This window comes from Mustela lutreola, chromosome 3 (assembly GCF_030435805.1).
Source record: "Mustela lutreola isolate mMusLut2 chromosome 3, mMusLut2.pri, whole genome shotgun sequence".
In the NCBI taxonomy this organism is placed as follows: Eukaryota; Metazoa; Chordata; class Mammalia; order Carnivora; family Mustelidae; genus Mustela; species Mustela lutreola.
The window spans coordinates 130,860,434-130,882,844 of NC_081292.1; the positions used below are offsets into that span (position 1 = coordinate 130,860,434).

The following is a 22,411-nucleotide window of genomic DNA, read 5'->3' on the forward strand; positions in this document are numbered from 1 at the left end:
TGAGGTTGATACTTTTTTTTTTTGGTAGGATTTTATTTATTTGTCAGAGAGAGAGAGAGAGGGAGAGTGCAAGCAGAGGGAACATAGGCAGAGGGAGAATGCAGGCTCCCCACTTAGGATTTCCCCACGTGGGACTAAATCCAGGACCCTGGGTTCATAACCTGAGCCAAAGGCAGATGCTTAACTGATTGAGCCACCAAGGCATCCCTGCAATTTCTCTTTTAACCCATTGCTTACTTAGCAGTATAATTTTAATTTCCACATATTTGTTACTTTGAAAATTTTCTCCTGACTTGATTTCTAATTTTATCCATTGTGGTTGGAAAACATACGATGTGTGACTTAAATTCTTCTGAATTTTTTGGAATTTGCTTTATGGGGTAAAATATGGTCAGTACTGGAGACTCTTCTATGTTTACTTAAGGAAAATGTCTGTCCTGCTGTTATTGAGCATAGTGTTGTATAGATGTTTGTCAGATCTCTCCATTCTGGAAAATGGACCTGATAAGAATTTATATCTGCTCTTGAATGGAGTACTCATTAAATGTCTGCTAAGCCTAATTGGTGTATACTGCCAATTGTCTTTTTATTCTGTCCATTATCAAAAGCAAGGGATTAAAGCATGTATTGTTGAAATTGTCTGTTTCCTCCCAGTTATGTCAGTTTTTGCTTCATATTTTGGGATTCTATTGTCAGTGCAGATATGTTTATAATTCTTATATCTTCTTGATAATTGGCTATTTTATCAGTATAAGGTGTCCCTCTTTGTCTTTAACAATTTTATGTCATACTTTTTGTCTGATATTAATATAGCCTCTCTAATTCTCTTTTATATACTGTTTACATGGCATGTCTCTTATTATCCATTTACTTACTCTGCTTTAGCCTTCATTTTCTACTTTCACAGAGATTCAAAGTCAGCCCAAGGTTAGAATTAAGAGACTTTCCTGGTTTTTCTTGAGCATATACATATCCTCGTGTATCTTTGTTGTCTCCTAGATTCCCAGCATTATGTCAGTTATTGCCAAAGTTCTCTATGGACATTTCATTCTCCAATGTATTATTATCACTATTATTATTATTAATTATTATTGTTATTATTATTATTGCTTTGGTTAGCTTCTTTTTAGGCATAACTAACAATACCAGCTAAGGTACTGACCCTTTAAGACAGTTGCTGCTGATTAATTCTGACAAATGCTATAAAAACAGGCTATTTGTTTGGAGTAAAGTGCTAAGTTAGGCCACACAAGAGAAAACATGAGAGTTGAGCAGCTTTTCAGTGAGCAAAGATGTCTAATGATGACCGTTCTTTGGGAATGGGACTTCTCTGGACCTCCAAATTTGTTTTATCCCTGGAAGTTACTGCTATTAACCTTGTCATCTTACCTTGTTTTCAAAGACCGTTTTCATGCATACATCAGGTAAAGGAAGGCAGATATAAGAGTAGCTAAACCAATCAAACTTGCTGTTTTTACTGAGATTTGTCTGTTTCTCTTGAATAAACACTATTCATAGCATTATAGATGTTTAATTTCTAGTGATCCAAAGGTCTAAATGTTTAATTTCTTGTGATCCAAAGTTGATTTGGACAGCATTTACCGGTGTTTTGTTGCTTTTATGAAGGAGAGGATTTTTGAGGTACTTATTAGGCAATTCTGATAGTGTCCCTTTTAAAATATCCTTCTAATGTAAATGTAATGTAATGTAAATGTAATGTGTAATCTATACTTAATGTTTATTAAGTATCTACTATGTTAGAGATAATATTTTAATTAATAGAGTTAAAAGCAAGCTGAGGCCTATAAATTTATGATAGTTGACAATTACTGGGTGGCAAAGGAGTATCTGGTAAAATGCCAAGTGCATTATTGAATGTTCTCATTGAATTTACACAATCACTTTTTAAGGCAATTTTTATTATCACCCTTATCTGGATGAGTAGAGTCAAATTTAATGATATTGGATCTCTTGTCCAAGCTGTTACAGTTGGTTTGGGGCTAGGGCACTGTTTGATATCCAGATTAATATGTTTTAAAACTAAAATATTATATATTAGGAATAATTTATAATACATACATTCTATTGTTTAATTAATAAATTTAAATATACTCTACATTTGTATTTCATAAGCTGTTCTGCTAAAAGTTTTCTGGAAGAACTTTACTAAAGGACACTGTAGGTGAGGTTTGAAATCCTCATTTAAATAACTTCGTACCCTAGGGTTTTAGAGTTTTAATTTCATTATTCAGACATAAAGTAGTATTTTAACTTAAAGTTGACTATTTTTAATACCATCACACAAAACATATCAAATTGTTATCCTGCTGACCTTATTAAAAACATGAGTTAAAAATGTGGCTGAAAAGATTTTTCCATGGTTGATAGGGAAAAATCAAATTGATCTTCTAGAATTTTCACTAGGGATTAAAAGCAATATGCCCTTCACAATCTTAGCCTTACTTGTCAGCAGGAGAAACTAGAAATGTCCATTCTGAATTTTCATTTTCTTGGAATTTTCTATTTGCTAATACTTATTTTGGATATGTTCTTTTTAAAAAATTGTTATTTATTTGCTTATTTATTTATTTTAAAATTCAATTTCATTTCATTATTTACATTTAGTTAAATGTAATTTAACTGCAAAAATAATTTCATTATTTAGTTAACATAGTGTATTATTATTTTCAGACGTAGAGTTCAGTATTTCTTCTGTTGCATGTAACCCCCAGTGCTCATTACATCATATGCCCTCCTTAACATCCATTTCCCAGTTATCCCAATCCCCTATCCCCTTCCTTCAACAACCCTCAGGTTTTTCCTCTGGTTAAGAGTATCTTTTAGAATGTCTCTCTCTCTGATTTTGTCTTGTTTTGTTTTTCCCTCTGGCCCTCCCATGATCCCCCACTTTATTTCTTAAATTCCACATATGATTGATATTGTATTGTAATTGTCTTTCTCTGGGTGACTTATTTCACTTAGCATAATACCCTCTAGTTTCATCCACATCGTTGAAAATGGCAAGATTTTATTTTTTGATGGCTGACTAATTTTTCATTGTATATATTTACCACTTCCTCTTTATCCATTCATCTGTCGGACAAATCTGGGCTCTTTCCAGAGTTGGGCTGTTGTGGACATTGCCCCTATAAACATTGGAGTGTAGGGGCTCTTTAGATCACCACATTTATGTCTTTAGGGTAAATACCTAGTAGTTCAATTGCTGGGTCATAGGGTAGCTCTATTTTTAACTTCTTGAGGAACCTCCACTGTTTTCCAGAATAGATATACCAGCTTGCATTCCCACCAGCAATGTAAGAGGGTTTCCCTTTTTCTACATCCTCACCAACATCTGTCATTTCCTCACTTGTTAATTTTGGCCATTCTGACTGGTGTGAGGTGGTATCTATTTGTGGTTTTGATTTGTATTTCTCTGGTGTCAAGTGATGTGGAGCATTTTTTTCATGTGTCTTTTGGCCAACTGGATGTCTTCTTTGGAGAAATTTCTGTTCATGTCTTTTGCCCATTTCTTGATTGGATTACTTGTTCTTGGGGTGTTGAATTTATACATTCCTGATAGATTTTGGATACTAGCCCTTTATCTGATAAGACATTTGGAAAAATCTTCTTCCATTCAGTTGGCTGTCTTTTGGTTTTTGTCCTTTGATGTGCAAGTTTTTTATCCTGATGAAGTCCCAATAGCTCATTTTTGCTTTTGTTTCCCTTGTCTTTTATGTGTCCTAGAAGAGAACACAGAGATCAACCTCTTTGACCTTGGCTGCAGCAACTTTTAGCTAGACATGTTCTTTTAAATTTGATTTCCAGATTTTCAATATAAAACAAACAGAACATTTTAATATCACTAAATCTGATTTTTAAAATTAAATCAAAATCAAAGAACACTTCAGGCCCAGAAGCTTTCACTGTGAATTTTTCAAACTTTTAAGAAAAAAAAAGTGATAGTAGTCTTACAAAACTCATTTAGAGATTATGGTATAAAGGGACACATCTCAATTTGTATTAGGAAACTAACAGATCTCAAAACCAACAGGAACTATACAAGAAAGGAAAGCTACATTCAAATATATGTCATGGATGCATATGTGAAGATTATAAAAAGAATTAGAGGAAAACATATTTAAAATTTGATTATCTGGGGTGTGTATTATAACTCTTCAAATTTGGTCTAACATTAAGAAAAAAAATCAGGGACAGGTATGATGAATGGTGTTATGAGCACTGGGTATTATATAAGACTGATGAATTACTGACCTCTACCTCTGAAACCAGTAATACGTTATATGTTAACTAATTGAATTTAAGTAAAAAAAAATAAAAGCCTGAGTTCCAGAAATAAATAAATATCTCAATTTTAAAAAAAAAAAGATAAAATTTAAAAATTCCAAAAGAAAACAATGTATTTTATTCCTTCACATAAAGAATTAAGAGAAACCATAGAATTATTTCAAAGCATGGTAGTTTTGATAAATGAGTTTGAGTTAGTTTTGATAAAATTCCATGTTTGGGGCACCTGGGTGGCTCAGTGGGTTAAAGCCTCTGCCTTCAGCTCAGGGCATGATCCCAGGATCCTGGGATCGAGCCCCAGATCGGGCTCTCTGCTGGGCAGGGAGCCTGTCCCTTCCTCTCTCTCTGCCTCTCTTTCTGCCTACTTGTGATCTCTCTCTCTCTCTCTGTCAAATAAATAAATAAAATATTTTTAAAAAAATTAAATGTTTGCTTATGATAACAGGAATTATGTTCTCAAGAAACTAGAAACTGTTCTTTATACAAGTAACAAATACCTATGGGAAGCATGCTATTAAATGGTGAGATTATTGAATTTTTTTTCCTCCTCAAGGACAGGAATGACATATGCACATTTACCCTAATGAGCTTCTTAAGAGGCATATTATCCACAGAGTTGGTTTTATAACATACTGTGACTAGATATAAACCACTATGACATGTTTTAACTTACACAATATGAAAACATGTGCATGAGTAGAGTGCTTTAGCTAAACTACTAAATATTTGAGGAGTGTGAAACAATAGAATTCTTGTGTAGTCTAAGTCATTATAGCTGAAGGAACACTGATAGGAAATAATAAAACACTCATCCAATTGCTGTATATGTCTCACAATCATAATGAGCTAGGGAATTAAGTCTGGCCTGCCACATCATGATTTCTAATTGAGCAACCCATTACTTTACTCCCTTTGTGAACCTTTGGACTACCAGTGAGCAGAATACAACTGGAGGTGGTCAAGGAAGAGTGAGCCTGATCAATGCAGAAATTCATATACACCTCTTCAATCTTTTTAGGTTATTTTAGCCATTTCCCTTGTTAAGAAAATTTATAAATGCTTAGTTCTGCTTTGAATTTCTTTTTTTCCTTCTGCTTTCTACCTCTTAAGGCTTTGCTTTGATCCAAAAAATTAAATAAAAACTAAAAATTGGAAGTTAATCAAACCACATATATATTCAACATTGTACTGGAGTTCTTATAAGTGGCATATATAAAATTAGGGAAAATAAAGAGTTACACTTTCATTATTTTCAAATGGCATGATTCTGTACATAAATAATAAACTAGTAGGTTATCAAATTTAACAAGGTGGCTGAATACACGTTGAGTATACAAGTATCAATAGTATTTCTATACAATAATTTGAAAATACATCTTTTAAAAAAGTATTTCTCATTCAATCAGAATAGTTAAAATACCTAAAAATTAAACTACCAAAATATATGCAATTCCAAAGTAAAGGACACTTCCCAGATTTGAAGTCTCAAGAGTATTCAAATATACCTTTTTCCTCAATTGATTTATAGTTTCTACACAATCACAACCAAAATTCCATTGGATTTTTTGGATAAATTAACAAACTAATTCTAGAGTTCATATAGAACTGTAAGACAATATTGAAGAAGATGATCCAAGTTGGAGAGATTATAATATCAAATACATTAGACATATAGACCATGTTACTAAATCATGTGTCTAGAAAAATATCACAAATGTTGATCTTTTTAATTTTATTTCAAGTAAAGTACAACTGTGTATCCATAAGGGAAGGATTATTTTCAGTGTCATGCTGAATCAATTTTATATATAAAATTGGAAAAATAAATAATATCTACTACCTCATAACTTGTTAAAAATTACATGTGAAATTTAGATTTAAATATAATAGATAAAGCAATAAATAGATTATGAGAAAATAGAGGAGAATATCTTCACAAAGCAGCATACAAAAAAAAACTAACCACAAAAGATATTATTGATAAATTAGACTTCATTAAAATTAAGAACATCCATTTATTGAAAGACACCATTAAAATGGTGAACAAAGTGAAGACATTAAAATACATATATCAAAAAAAGGGGTTGTATCCTGAATATATTTTTAAAAATCCTATAAATTGTAGAGAAAAAAAAGAAACAAACTAAAACTTAACTAATCTACAAATTTGGGCAGGCACCTCACAAAAAGAAAAAAAAAAAAAGAATAGGAATTTTCAGTGAACACGTGAAAAGCTACTCAGTACATTTTCTCATCAGGAATTACATATTAAACATAATGTGATACCACTAAACACCCACCAAATTGTCTACAATTATGTATAAATTTTCTGCAATTAAGTGAAAATAAAGTGTTGATGAGGATATGGATCAACTGTAACTCACATATTTCTGGTGCTATGATAAATTTCCCTTTGAAAAACTCATTGACCATATCTTCTAAACCTAGCAATATTTCATCACATGACCCAGAAATCCCAGTTCTAAATATATACCCACTTCCAAATATATATCCATAAAAAGAATATACACATGAGTATTCCAGAGTATTCATAAGTACCAAATCTGGAAACACTGTAAATATCCATTAAAGTCTGAATATATGAATAAATTGTAGAATATTCAAACAGTAGAATATTATATACCAATAAAAAAGAATAGCTTTTTGGGTGCCTGTGTGGCTCAGTTGGTTGAGCAACTGCCTTAGGCTCAGGTCCTGATCTGGAGACCCACATTGGGCTCCCACCTCCAAAGGGAGTCTGCTTCCCTCTCTGACCTCTCTCCCCTTTCATGCTCTCCCTCACTGTCTCTCTCTCAAATAAATAAATAAAATCTAAACAAAAAATTACTTTTTGATACATGAAGCAAGTACAATGAATCTTAAAGATCTATGGATGAATGAAAGATACATATAGAAAGCAGCAGATATTGTATAATTCCATTTATTTAAAGTTTAAGGAACAGGCAAAGCTAATCTATGGTGATAGATATCAAAATAGTGATATCTTTGGACAGGGGAGGAGAGCCACTAGGAAGTGGCATGAGGGATCCTTCTGAAATGTTGGATATATTTTGCATCTTGTTGGGTGAGTTACATAAAAGCATAATATGTAAAAATCAATCTGAGTAAATATAAGATTTGTGATTTTTATTGTGCAGTATTGAAAGATGTTTATTATTTTTATTTTTTTATTATGTTCAGTTAGCCAGCATATAGTATTTCATAGTTTTTTTTGTACTGTTCAGTTATTCATTAGTTGTGTATAACACCCAGTGCTCATGAAGGATGTTTTAAATTAAATAAATATAATTTGTTTTGTGGACACAACAATGATCTAATTTTCCTGTTTCTTTCTGTAGAAGTTTGGAAAATCAGACTAAAATCATCATCATTCTTCAAATGTTATATATTATTTTAGCATAAATCCTGATTTAAATGTATTGTGTTTCACCTTGATACTTTAAAGTATGATATTGACTCAATTCCTATAAATACATAAAACAACTTATAAATACATTAATACATAAATACATAAAACAACAAATACATAAAACAAATTTGACATCAGCTTGAATGATGTCAAATATATAAAGGATCTTGAAATAGCTTGGTCCAAAGTTCCTAAAGAATATCTTGATTTCATTGACGATACAACCACCAAATACTGGAGTAGTTGTTTAAAGATTATAAGAAATACTAGTCCTGGGATGTTAATTCTATTTTAATTATTTTTTTCATACTCTGCCTATTTATATATATTTAATCTTTCCCAGTAGAAATATAGTGTATTAATTATTCCAATTAAAAATACAAATCATCCATGTTGAGAGTTTATAAGTATAATTAAATGTCGCTGATGATTCTAAGGAATTTTTATATAAAGTGACTACAAGGCCATTCAAACACTTAAATCGTCCTTTTGACTTGTTATATTAATCATGTTCCTCAGCCAGTGGGCTGGTATGACAGCATGGAAACAGCAAATTCAGGAAATAAAATAATGCAATAAATTTACATTTGTGATTTACTGAGCCTGTCACTATACACATAAGTTGAATTTTCTGGAACTACTGAGAGTGTTTCCAAATGGCACCATTGGTGGAAAAATATGGCAAAATTAGTGGACACATCTACATAAGAGGATATTAGATCCCAGCTGAATTCACATAAATGGGCACTAAATAAACTTCATACAAAATTCATATAGAACCTTAAGGTTATCTAACTTCTACATGTCTGTTTTTGTTTTGTTTTGTTTTTTGTACAGTGCACTTAAAAACAGGTCATCTAAGTCCTTGCCCTCTTTTAAACTATCATCCACATACTTTTCTTCCCTTCCTCTGCACTAATTCATTCACTTAAATGATACCTAGCCTTTTTATTTCCTTTCATTAAATCTTCTAACTCAAACATTTTTAAAGCCTCAACCCACATTAAGAATTACATTATTACCAGTTTAAATAATAATACAATTAGAAAAATCCTGAACAATATTTATCTTAAACACACAAATCCTATTCTATTATATAAATATATGCTGGCTATTACCCAGTAAGTTGCTTTGATGATCTTATCTTAGATGGTACAAGGAGTTGAAAGGTACTTATCAGGAGTTTGCTAAAATATTTCCAATAATATTTCATTTTACTGAGTGTTCTTACTTTAATTAAAAACTGATTTACAGTTGGGAAGAGGAGTAAATATATTTTTTCTCACTTCCAAACTGTAAATCTACATTTTTTTAACAATGTATATCTTTCTAATAGTCTCGGACACATTCTATTTTATCTACTCCTGCTCATCTCCCCACATTCATAAAAGACAATGGATGTGGCTTGCTGTCTTCATCACCATTAAATATGTTTCATCATCTCCATGTGTTCAGAATCCATGTGGATAACATAATCAGTGCCTTATTTCACAGCCCTCTAGCATCTATTGTAATGGTTTCTTCCCAATTTAATTGCTTAAAATGCTCAAGTCCTGAAACTTTTTTGTAATTTCACTTATGTACTTTGAAATGACTTAACAACGAAAAAAAAAATAAAGTGATATAAGGAATTCTTATATATTTTTCATCTGAATTCTCCATTTTAAAATATTTTACCAAGTTAAAAAGAAATTTAAGGGCAGAGGACATGAACAGACATTTCTGCAAAGAAGACATCCAGATGGCCAACAGACACATGAAAAAGTGCTCCATATCACTCGGCATCAGGGAAATACAAATCAAAACCACAATGACATATCACCTCACACCAGTCAGAATGGCTAAAATCAACAAGTCAGGAAATGACAGATGCTGGCGAGGATGTGGAGAAAGGGGAACCCTCCTACACTGTTGGTGGGAATGCAAGCTGGTGCAACCACTCTGGAAAACAGCCTGGAGGTTCCTCAAAATGTTGAAAATAGAACTGCCCTATGACCCAGCAATTGCACTATTGGGTATTTACCCTAAAGATACAAACGTAGTGATCCAAAGGGGCACGTGCACCCGAATGTTTATAGAAGCAATGTCCACAATAGCCAAACTATGGAAAGAACCTAGATGTCCATCCACAGATGAATGGATCAAGAAGATGTGGTATATATACACAATGGAATACTATGCAGTCATCAAAAGAAATGAAATCTTGCCATTTGCAACAACATGGATGGAACTAGAGCGTATCATGCTTAGCGAAATAACTCAAGCAGAGAAAGACAACTATCATATGATCTCCCTAATATGAGGAAGTGGTGATGCAACATGGGAGCTTAAGTGGGTAGAAGAAGAATCAATGAAACAAGATGGAATTGGGAGGGTGACAAACCATAAGTGACTCTTAATCTCACAAAACAAACTGAGGGTTGCTGGGGGGAGGGGGGTTGGGAGAAGGGGGTGGGATTATGGACATTGGGGAGGGTATGTGCTTTGGCGAGTGCTGTGAAGGTATAAACCTGGTGATTCACAGACCTGTACCCCTGGGGATAAAAATAAATGTTTATAAAAAATAAAAAATTTAATAAAAAAAAAGAAATTTAAAAATTTGGGTCCTCTAATCCATTTGAGAAAACTATTAAAAGAAATATTTATTATTTTTTAAAACCTTTTATTTGTTTATTTGTCAGATAAAATGCACAAGCAGGGGGAAGCAGCAGGCAAAGGGAGAAGCAGGCTCCCTGCTGAGCAAGGAGTCATACATGGGACTTGATCCTATGAATGGGATCATAACCTGAGCCAAAGGTAGATGCTTAACCAGCTGAGTCACCCAGGCATCCATTAAAGGAAACATTTAATTGTGAATTAGAATATGGGTTTTTATGAGTTTATAAGCATAAAAATGGGATCAAATATAAATATTTAATTTTATAACATCTATAGGTAAAGAATGTGAATTAACAACAAAAATTAACATGAATATTAAATATAAACAAAAGTTTAGGTTTCTTTTGGATAGGATGAAATAAAATGAACAAGTAACAGTTCTGATCCAGTCATGATTCCATTTTTAGATTTATAGAATTTAAAAAATAAAGCTACTTCTATTTCTTGATGAGTAAGTCATGGATCAGCAGTTTAGAAGACAGAACCACTGTGAGAGAAATTTTGAGGTGTTTATATAAAATGAATTTTGTAATTACTTTAATAAATAAAACCCAGAGGAAATAGAGGAAAAGACATTTGAGCTTGGTGGGGAAAAACACCTTAGGAATTGCATTAAAGCTTTAAAAAGACTCAGGAATTACATGGGAATACATGTTTATTTATCTTTAAAAGTATTTATTAATCTAAGAATAAAAGTGTCATAATTTTACTAGATGAAATGATGCTAACTTTGGGGACTGGGAGATAAATATATTTAAATTGCTTAAAATTTATTGCAGCACAAGAGTTATTATTGCTGATTCAGTTTGCTAAATACTATCCAAAAATCAATGCAAGTGGGAAAACAAATTGAACTTGTACTAAGATTTGAGGGATTCCAATACTGTTTCTCTTAAGCTGTAAACCCTTAGGCATCACATAAAATGAAACACATAATCAGCTTTCAGTGTGTATTTGCCTTCATTAATCATAAACTGTAGGCAAATTCTGAGCTTGCAAGTTTAGATTCTTTATTGTTGCTTCATGCTAATGATTATTGTCATTTATTTCCCTCTGGGTTTAACATTTTCAGCAACTATAGAGTACAGATGGTAGAAAGGCCTTGCAGAAATGTAATCAGCAAGTGTGAACACGTTGTATTCAAAACACATGTTAAAAAAAAATACTGAAATACTCCCTCCCCTAGATAATAAAGTGCTATAATGTACATATATATAGCAAAACAGTCACAATTTTGTTTTATCATTGGAATCAGGATATGTATGTATTGAACATTAACTATTAGTGACTGTTAAGTGTTTATGTTAAACAAAAAGATAATAATCTATATATTCAAATAAATTACAATGTTAAAGTACTATGCTTACCTCATCCATAAAAATGACTAACAATAAAAACATTTAGAAAATTTATTTTAAAAAATGACAGCATTTTAAACATTATTTTGACATTAGAATCTTGTAATACTGTTAATCTATAAAACCATTTTAATCTCATAAAATTGTTACAACCATGGTCAGAACTTTAGTTACAGGCAAACACTGCTCAAATAAGAATACCAATTTTTTAAAAGTATTTAAAATATTTTTAAAATATGTGATGTTCACAGGCTCCTTTATATTTTATAGAAAGAAGATAATACCTAACCTTGAAAACCAACCCTTGGTTAGGTTCCTGCCAACATTAAAAGATAGTATTTATAGAACTATTAATACAGAGAACAAACTAATGGTTCCTGGGAGTGTGTGGTGGAGAGGGGGTATGTTGAGCAAAATGGGTGAAGAGGAGAGAGAGATTCAGGCCTCCAGTTATGGAATGAGTAAGTTACGGGAACAAAAAGTGGAACATACAGAATACAATCAATGAAAGCATAATAGCATCTGTCATTTCCTGACTTGTTGATTTTAGCCATTCTGACTGGTGTGAGGTGATATCGCATTGTGGTTTTGATTTGTATTTCCCTGATGCCGAGTGATATGGAGCACTTTTTCATGTGTCTGTTCGCCATCTGGATGTCTTCTTTGCAGAAATGTCTGTTCATGTCCTCTGCCCATTTCTTGATTGGATTATTTGTTCTTTGGGTGTTGAGTTGGCTAAGTTCTTTATAGATTCTGGACACTAGTCCTTTATCTGACATGTCGTTTGCAAATATCTTCTCCCATTCTGTCAGTTGTCTTTTGATTTTGTTAACTGTTTCCTTTGCTGTGCAAAAGCTTTTGATCTTGATGAAATCCCAGTAGTTCATTTTTTCCCTTGCTTCCCTTGCCTTTTGCGTTGTTCCTAGGAAGATGTTGCTGCGGCAGAGGTCGAAGAGGTTGCTGCCCGTGTTCTCCTCAAGGATTTTGATGGATTCCTTTCGTACATTGAGGTCCTTCATCCATTTTGAGTCTATTTTTGTGTGTGGTGTAAGGGAATGGTCCAATTTCATTTTTCTGCATGTGGCTGTCCAATTTTCCCAGCACCATTTATTGAAAAGGCTGTCTTTTTTCCATTGGACATTCTTTCCTGCTTTGTCGAAGATTAGTTGACCATAGATTTGAGGGTCTACTTCTGGGCTCTCTATTCTGTTCCATTGATCTATGTGTCTGTTTTTGTGCCAGTACCATGCTGTCTTGATGATGACAGCTTTGTAATAGAGCCTGAAGTCCGGAATTCTGATGCCACCAACGTTGGCTTTCTTTTTCAATATCCCTTTGGCTATTCGAGGTCTTTTCTGGTTCCATATAAATTTTAGCATTATTTGTTCCATTTCTTTGAAAAAGATGGATGGTACTTTGATAGGAATTGCATTAAATGTGTAGATTGCTTTAGGTAGCATAGACATTTTCACAATATTTATTCTTCCAATCCAGGAGCATGGAACATTTTTCCATTTCTTTGTGTCTTCCTTAATTTCTTTCATGAGTACTTTATAGTTTTCTGAGTATAGATTCTGTGTCTCTTTGGTTAGGTTTATTCCTAGGTATCTTATGGTTTTGGATGCAATTGTAAATGGGATTGACTCCTTAATATCTCTTTCTTCTGTCTTGCTGTTGGTGTAGAGAAATGCAACTGATTTCTGTGCATTGATTTTATATCCTGACACTTTACTGAATTCCTGTATAAGTTCTAGCAGTTTTGGAGTGGAGTCTTTTGGGTTTTCCACATATAGTATCATATCATCTGCGAAGAGTGATAATTTGACTTCTTCTTTGCCGATTTGGATGCCTTTAATTTCCTTTTGTTGTCTGATTGCTGAGGCTAGGACCTCTAGTACGATGTTGAATAGCAGTGGTGATAATGGACATCCCTGCCGTGTTCCTGACCTTAGCGGAAAAGCTTTGGCGAGGATGTGGAGAAAGGGGAACCCTCCTACACTGTTGGTGGGAATGCAAGCTGGTGCAGCCACTCTGGAAAACAGCATGGAGGTTCCTCAAAATGTTGAAAATAGAACTGCCCTATGACCCAGCAATTGCACTATTGGGTATTTACCCTAAAGATACAAATGTAGTGATCCAAAGGGGCACATGCACCCGAATGTTTATAGCAGCAATGTCCACAATAGCCAAACTATGGAAAGAACCTAGATGTCCATCAACAGATGAATGGATCAAGAAGATGTGGTATATATACACAATGGAATACTATGCAGCCATCAAAAGAAATGAAATCTTGCCATTTGCAACAACATGGATGGAACTAGAGCGTATCATGCTTAGCGAAATAAGTCAAGCAGAGAAAGACAACTATCATATGATCTCCCTGATATGAGGAAGTGGTGATGCAACATGGAGGCTTAAGTGGGTAGAAGAAGAAGAAATGAAACAAGATGGGATTGGGAGGGAGACAAACCATAAGTGACTCTTAATCTCACAAAACAAACTGAGGGTTGCCGGGGGGAGGGGGTTTGGGAGAAGGGGTTGGGATTATGGACATTGGGGAGGGCATGTGATTTGGTGAGTGCTGTGAAGTGTGTAAACCTGGTGATTCACAGACCTGTACCCCTGGGGATAAAAATATATGTTTATAAAAAATAAAAAAATTAAAAAAAAAAAAAAAGAAAGCATAATAGCATGTAATGAGACAGATGGTAGCTATACTTGTGGTGAACATAGCATAATGTATAAACTTGTCAAATCACTAAGTTGTACACTTGAAACTAATGTAACATTGTCAATTATACTAAAAGAAAAAGTAAAGCAAGCAAGTGAATGAATAAATAATTTTTAAAAATTTTAAAAGAGGATACCAATTTAGAGGAAGATATAACTGAATAATCAAGCTTTTTCAGTACTACTTCAAAAATGAAATGATCAATCAGTCTATTTCCAACAACACTTTTTTTTTTCTTTTTCTATAAAAGGCTATGGGATTTAGTAAGAAGAAATCAATATCTTCCTGTGATCAACTAGCTTTGGATCCCCAGTGATATAGTTGAAATACTGATGCTTCATGAAGTTGCTCTAATATATTTTGGAAGTTTGATGTGTAACAACAAAAAAGTCTTTAAATTGAAAATAGCTGCATTTCTGTTGTTTTCTACTGTTTCTCTAAGAGTGGACTACCAACATTAATTAACCATTCTGCTAGCCAAATATAAAGATTCCTTTTCCTTCTCAGTTCTACTAAATCAGAATATCTAAGACTACAATTTTCTTTGGCTTTGGCCTCACTACTATGCTTTTTGGAATCAGTTATCATCTCATGAATCCACAAATTTAGTTCCAATTTTTTTTTTAAATTTTCCAAATTTTCCAAAACATCACAAACTGTAGATGTTACCTTAGCATTTCTAGAGTGGCCTCATGTAGAGTCTGGGAAATTTCTTCTTCCTTTTACTATATGTACCATATTGTTGATTCATTAACATTGAATCTATAACCAACAACACTGTAACACATGCCTGAACAATGCTTATCTAAATCACATATTTTTTCCATATATCACAGTCTTTGTGTTTAGAAACTCTGATGGCACTTTGTGTTTAGAAACTCTCAGGCACTATGCTTGAGGGCATATTAAATTGCAAAATCACCAACAAAAACCACAAAAATGCAAAAAAAAAGACAATAAACTTTGAAAAAGACATTTATTTGTAGGATGAGAGCTGAAAATTAGAAAGCAGAATGGTATCTTTTTCAGCTTAGAATATGTGTATTGGGCAACTTAAAAAATTTGCCTCTCTGCAATTGCCTATAAATGACTGCAAAAGTACCCAGAGCATTGATTTTGGGTTTAGACATAAAATTTTAGCATCAGTTGTATTTATTTTTATTATTTGCAGGAAAGTAACATAATTATGTGATGAACAGTAACTATGCTTTACCTCACAAGGAAACAATGAGAGCATGTATCTTTTTTCTTTTTTTTTTAAGATTTTATTTATTTATTTGACAGAGAGATCACAAGTAGGCAGAGAGAGCGGAAGGGAAGCAGGCTCCCTGCTGAGCAGAGAGCCTGATGTAGGACTCGATCCCAGGACCCTGGGATCATGACCTGAGCCGGAGTCAGAGGCTTTAACCTACTGAGCCACCCAGGCGCCCTGAGAGCCTGTATCCTTTACTCTTAGTTTGTGAATTGGCTATGGGGTTATTAAAAGATACATAAGAGTTAGTTATATTGGGGGGCTGTGTGGCTCAGTCCATTGAGGGTCTGACTTGGTTTTCGTTCAGGTTGTGATCTCATGGTCATGGGATCAAGCCTTGAGCCTCTGGAGAAGTTGGAGACTGCTTTTAAAGTGACTGTGCTATTAAAAGAAGACCTTAGACTCATTTATTGATGAACAAAGAGAGGGCCTAATTTAAAGTAATTGACACTAATGGTGACAAATGTGGTCTGTGGGTGGCAGGGATGGAAACACCTCATTTGTAGGTACCTTATATAACCATGCCAAGAAAATACTCTGGAGGCAGCAACTAATCTAAGTTGGCCCAGTTTCTGTGCATAAGGTGTATGACATGTGGATCCAGAGCATGCCGATGAGAGTGCATTCAGAAGGAAAACAAAGGGGTACCTGGGTGGCTCAGTCGTTAAGCAGCTGCCTTTGGCTCAGGTCATGATACCAGGGTCCTGGGATCAAGCCCTGCATGGAGCCCCACAGTGAGCCCCGCTTCGGGCTCCCTGCTCCATGGGAAGCCTGATTTTTCCTTCTCCCACTCCCCCTGCTTGTGTTCCCTCTCTTGCTGTGTCTGTCAAATAAATAAATAAAATCTTAAAAGAAGAAGAAGGAGAAGAAGAAAAAGAAGAAAAATAGAAACAGAGAAATCAATAACTGGCTCAAGCAAGAAATTCAAAGACTAGGGGTTATTTAGGTTTTGGCAAAATCATATACCATATACTTCCCTTATCAGTCTCACAATGCTACTCCCCTGTGGACGTTTCCTAGAATTACTTCCCTGCATGAAAGGGCCACTTGCACTAAACCTGCCTGGGCCTTGTTTTGGGAAGGATTCAATGTGAGAATCAGAAATAGACTAAGACAAAGATCTATCATTTACTCATTTTAAGCTTTTTGGTTTTACATAAATATTTCTATTCTAGATGTAACCCAAAGTAAAAAATAAAATAAAATTGTAGCTAACAACTAAAATGTATCATTGTTATTATTATTATTATTGTTGTTAATTTTTTTTAGCATATTAGCCTCAGTTCTGCAGCCCATTGTAGTCCTGAATGTGAAGTTGTAAGCCATGAATAAGAGAGAAAACTAGTATAAGTTTTGTTTCATTTTATTTGTGTTCTGTCCACATGGATAAAGAATGAGACCAAATGAAATTGAAGATAAATTGTGAAAATTAGATAGTTGGGAAATTATGAAAAAGTAAACACCTAATCAAATAGAGAGTTACTGAGGTCAAAGTAAATGTAGCAGAAGTAACCCAGTGTGTGGGGGTTCTTTGGTGAACATGGAGATGCTCCCTAGAAATATGCCCTATTTACTCTGAATGTGTTTCTCAGGAAAGAAATAGTGAATTCTAAACATCAGTCAAACCTAGATATTGCATGGAGCATGGGTGTGGTGCATAAGCAATGAATCTTGGAACACTGAAAAAAATAAAATAAAATTACAAAAAAACACCCAATATTGTGACTATGTTATCACAGTATCAATCAGAAATAAAATTGTAGCCATTCTTTTCTTTCCTTTACCCTATCATACATGGATATTTCATAGTAAAGGGTGCCATCTTGAAACATCTGATAAACTTGGAAGGAGTAAAACTCCATAGAGAGCAAAAAATTTCTTTTAAACTGCAATTATATATCTACCCATTTTATTCCTATGAGTAAACTAAAAATTCAGAGTACTGATTAAATTATAGTATGGCATCTTTGGTCAATTTTTTAAACTCTTTTTAACAAAATTAAAGGTAATTTTGAGATAATGCATTTCTCTTATATTAGAATGATAGAATTCCTCTAGCTCATTTCTAAGTTAGATACCCAGAGAGTGATTTTAAAATTTATAGAGAATAAAACAGACACAAGTGCATATAGAAAAGATAATATTGAATCTATTGTATGTCAATATGTATGTTGAATTTAAAATCAATTAGTGAACATAGTCTTAGCCTTTGGCTTTTGTTATCATGTTATCTTTATGAGGTGACCTAAAAAATTTTGACCTCTATTCTGATTCTGGATTTTCTACCTTGCTTACTCAAGCTATTTTGGACTGCATGCAGTGCAAAATGTTTGCTAACTCAAAGCAAACTAGAGTGCTGATTTTATAAGAGCAACTCAATGTACAAATCATCTGTTCCTCAAATTGCTATTCCTATCACACTCAGAACTGCTGTTTATATACTTAATAAACTCAGTTTTACATGTACAGGTATATTATAAATTAAAGATTAAATATGAATTGTGTTTCTTCTTGGCTAAATTAACAGAATAAGAGAACTACAATTGAAAACACTCACTGATTATAATACACTGACTTGAAAACTGACTTTGGTTGATTCTGCTTTTAGTAATTTTAGAAATGACAGTTTAAAAGTGAGAAAATTATTTGGTATTCATACTTGTACTCCTTGAACTTCTCCTACAATTTGAAGTTTCAAAGAAAATTTGTTAACTTTAACAAAATTAAAGTTTCTTATGTTTTGTATATGTCTGTATTTCGTAGGTTCCAAAAAAGAAGTGAAATCTTTAGAAGGTTGTTCTATGTTTCTAGCCTGAAGGAAAGCAGCAATCACCAGCAATCTAATAATAAAGCTAGTATTTAAGAGGTTAGGTTTCTAGGAAATTTTTGCAAATTGAAGATATTTGGAGAGTTTTAATAAGTAGAGTTTTGGATTCTTATAAAACTCACACCACATTGTTTTTGTCATAGCTATCAAAATCTTATAGTTATCTTTTGATCCTATGTAAAAGGACATCTGTGGATTTAGAAAAAATTTCCCCAACTGTTTTCCAAAGAACACTAGTTCTAGAGTATATTTATAGATTACTCTCTCACACATATATGAATGAATGCTATAGTGATATAATTTTGTGACTGGCTGGAATTAAATTTTTCTGACTATAGTTTTTACTCAGAATGTACTGTATATACATATATAGTATATATGATTAGTTATTCTTCCACCAAATGAAGTGTGTAATATTTTAAAAATATAAATACAAAACCCCTTTTTCAAACAAAACAAAACAAAAACCCTTTTCCAGAACATTTTTAAAAACAAGCATTTAGCAGAGCATATTTGGGGAAATAGTCTTTTAAGTCAGTGGGGTTAACATGTCTGAGATGATGGATTACTTTTCTGTATTAATCATGTAAAATCCTGCTTTATAGGAGAAAGTAATATATGTTTCTTTAGGAATAATATAATGTGTCTTGATGTGTGTAATCTAGGAAAAAAACTTTCTATTACTTGGAGGCAATGCACTAAATTTACAATATTAATGACCAACACTCTATATACTTCTAGACACTTCCTAATATTTTCCTTGAATTTGTTTATTTTACCTGTATTTTTACTTGTATCAATATCATGAGGAAGAAGGTAATGCTATTGCCCCCAAATTAAAAGAGAGAGCCCTGAAGGACAATTAAGATATCATGACTGAAATCATATAGTTATTACATGGCACAGTTGAAATCAGCTCAAGCTGTTTGACCTCACCCACAAACACACTAAAAATCCATTTTGTTTACCACTATTTTATGCTGTCATTTGACATTTAGCATATTATATTTGATAGTTCAGGAGGAAAATTCATACAAACACTGATGTTAAAATGATATTTGTACACGATCTCATCTTCACATTTGAATTACTTAAGAAACTAATCAGAAGTATAGTTAAATTATAAATTTAACAGAAAAACAATGGTATCAACTCATTAAAAGTGACAACTTAAGTTTGTTGCTTGAATACTACTTATGAAAACAGATGTTCATTTTAAAAGAAATGTGTGGTCTTTGAGAAAACACCCACATCAATACAATGCACATTATCATTTACAAAGGTTTTCTTCAAACTGTCAGCTCACTGAAATCTTCCATGGTGAACTGATAAGCAAAACTGATGATGCCACCTATTACACTTGTCTATATCTTTTTAAATATATACTAAGTGATTTTAGGTCACAGTTATTTTTCCTTATGCTTATTTTGTCATTAGTCAAACAATATGTTTAATGAAATACCAAATATATATATGTTTATCCTTGGGATAATGAAAGGTTGTTTGAGGTACAAAGTATCAGAAAATAGATTTTTCAGAAAAAATACTCTAAATTTTAAGCTGGGGATAAAGGAACTGTGTGAAATAAATGAAAAAGAATTAAAATTCTGAAGAAAACTGTTGGTCAAAACCTAGAGATTTTGTAGAAAACAACAAATAGAAAAAGAAAAAAAACAAAATTTTGCCACAATATAAGACAGATCTTACTATACTTGCTAATAGTTTATAACTCTCAAATTTCTAGGTTGGTAGAACTACACCTCTACTACTTTCACATCATATATATTTTTATTTGCCTCCCTTCAAATTTCCAGTTTGTCCTATCCCTTATTAAAATATATCAAATATTTTTTATCTAGATTAACTCCATTATTTCCACTTTCAGAATTAAGGAAAATATGAAATAAATTTCTTGGCATTGAATTAAAAATATATTGTCTAAGCATCCTTTCACATACTTTGTTTTCTATGATAAAGTCTTTAACAATTCAAGAACTGAAAATCAATTTATATGTCATATAATTTAAGTATTATCTCTTTTGTCTTACTGAATTAGATCACCACTATAGGATTTTGTATACAAGGTAACAGTTCTAATCCTATATGGTTTTGTATCCACTGTAGTTAGTGAAAAATCAGTTACCTTCTCTTGACATACTTAGGAATAATGACAGCAAGAAGGATATAACATTCTGTCATCCTAACTGCAGCAGATAAAAATAGTATTGGTTTGGGCACCTGGGTGGCTCAGTGGGTTAAAGCCTCTGCCTTTGGCTCTGGTCATGATCCCAGGGTCCCGGGATTGAGTTCCGCATTGGGCTCTCTGCTGAGCAAGGAACCTGCTTTCCCCTCTCTCTCTCTCTGCCTGCCTCTCTGCCTACTTGTGATCTCTCTGTGTCAAATAAATAAATAAAATATTTTAAAAAATAGTATTGGTTTTCCTATAATAATTGACATATGTCAAGACAAATTTTATTATCCTTTAAACTTTATTAATAATCTAGTGTGTTATACTACTTCTCTGAATGGCAACCAAATGAGAATCTTCATGTGGTACAGTAATTTTCACTTAGATAATCATAAACTTGTTGAAGGAATTTAGAAGCAAGAATAAAGAATGTAACCTTGATTTCCATTTGCGCAGAACAAGTTGCAGGCAGTTATGGTGGTGCTGAAAATTCTTCAGATGTTTTTAAATGAGGGCTTTTAATTCTCTAGCCTCTAATGACATTAATTGTTCAGTACAGAACAAAAAGGATATACATCTGAGAAAGAAGATTCAAAAGCTGCTCTTAGAGATCAGATTTCTCTATATAATTTAAAAAAACTAGAACTATTGTGATATCTATATCTTTGGAAACAATCTAGGATATTCAAAAGGAAATTAGCAAGTTGTTTGATCTGCACTTAGATAATGAGAAAAGTTATTCATTCCATACCTTTTATAAAACATGTCATACATTATCCTTAATGTGTGAACATACATATAATGATAAAGAGACATTTTATAACTTACAATTGAAAAAAATACATTGACTGAAGAGTTTTGAAGATCTCTAAATTGTATCTATTTATATTGCTATATTAATATCTAAAAATGTCTTGGGACAACATTTTAGAACTTTTCAATTCTTTATCCTTCAGTCAATTAGGTATATGTTTATTTTTCCTGAAAGTACTTGCTATATAATAATTTCCATTGCATGGGAAGATATAGATATCTTAAGAAGACAAAATAAATATCTCAAGAAGATATGCACATGGAAGAAAATAAGTTAATGTTTATTAAATTTTAAGTAGTGACACACATATGAAGTTAAATTTTAGGTCATTTATTAAATACTACTTTTAGGAATCTATTATCTTTATTTTCTAAAGAAAATCTCTGGGAGTGTTTTACATTTTGTCCGTACAGGGAATAAATGGAAGAGATGAGATTTGAACTTCAGTTTTTGATAGGAGTATCTATGCCTCTTCCTCTACAACAGTCTCCTTTCCTTTCCCCGTCTTATACTAATTTGGAAATTCATAAATTAAGAATTACAGTCAATAGTCTATCATATTTGCTGATTTATAAAATACATGTTCTGTTGTCTATGATGCACCAAACCCTGTTTTAGAAGATGAGAGAAAAATATACAAGGGAATTCTGATATGTAGTCACATTTGAATGTGGTTAAGAATGACTCTTGGTTGGTTAACAACTCTCTAGAGTACTGACATCATAATACAAGCTCTTCTACAAATTGGAAATATGGGGATAGTGTTTCAGGCAGTGGAAACAGAAAATGAAAGGCCCCAAAGGTAGAACTACTTTAGTTCACAGACTAAAGGAGGTGGGAGGAGG

At 32.9% G+C, this 22,411-nt stretch overlaps 1 long non-coding RNA gene across 1 annotated transcript in view; it reads right to left on the reverse strand.

Annotated features, from left to right (window-relative positions):
• Positions 1-3,008: 3,008 nt before the first annotated feature.
• The window catches only part of LOC131827002 (uncharacterized), a 53,766-nt gene continuing 34,363 nt past the window's right edge, over positions 3,009-22,411 (reverse strand). The window contains exon 3 of the long non-coding RNA XR_009351847.1: positions 3,009-3,740. This is a non-coding gene — a long non-coding RNA (uncharacterized LOC131827002). The remainder of the gene's footprint in view (positions 3,741-22,411) is intronic.